We start from the raw sequence: 565 nt of genomic DNA, 5'->3' as shown, positions 1-565 counted from the left end.
TGGTTGAAAGGTTCATGAGTTAATGCACGGACAACATTTGATTGCCGCCCGCCCGCCCGCCCGCCCGACTGCCCGACCGCCCGCCCGCCCGCCCGCCGTACATCCCCAAATCAATAACCGACATTTTTGTCACAAAAATCCGGTTAAAAAGTAGTTTTGAAACCACTTTGTATTCGTACTTTTTAAACATATTTTTTTTACACTATCGTGTTATATTGGTGAGATGAAGAACATCAATAAAAGCATCGCTGCTTTGCTATCAATGTTGTTTTCATGGGCGTGTAGTGATTTGAATCTAAATGATACAACATATCCTTTCTTTTTATATTTATCTATTGATAAATCTGTTTTCACCAAATGGAATGTAGTCCATTGTTTGTTATTTATCTTTGACCCTTAATGGGACTGGGCGTACTTGGAGAAGATTATCTAGAAAAGCATCATCATTGCAGTATTTTGTTTATTTGCACCAATTTGAGATCAGGTACTTTCAAAAACAATCTCAATTCTTTCTAAACAAAAAGAAAAAATAACTAATTTGAAGATATTTTTATTCAGAAGAAAA

The sequence above is a fragment of the Mytilus galloprovincialis genome, chromosome 7 (assembly GCF_965363235.1).
Source record: "Mytilus galloprovincialis chromosome 7, xbMytGall1.hap1.1, whole genome shotgun sequence".
Classification (NCBI taxonomy): domain Eukaryota; kingdom Metazoa; phylum Mollusca; class Bivalvia; order Mytilida; family Mytilidae; genus Mytilus; species Mytilus galloprovincialis.
This window is presented reverse-complemented; position numbering follows the sequence as displayed.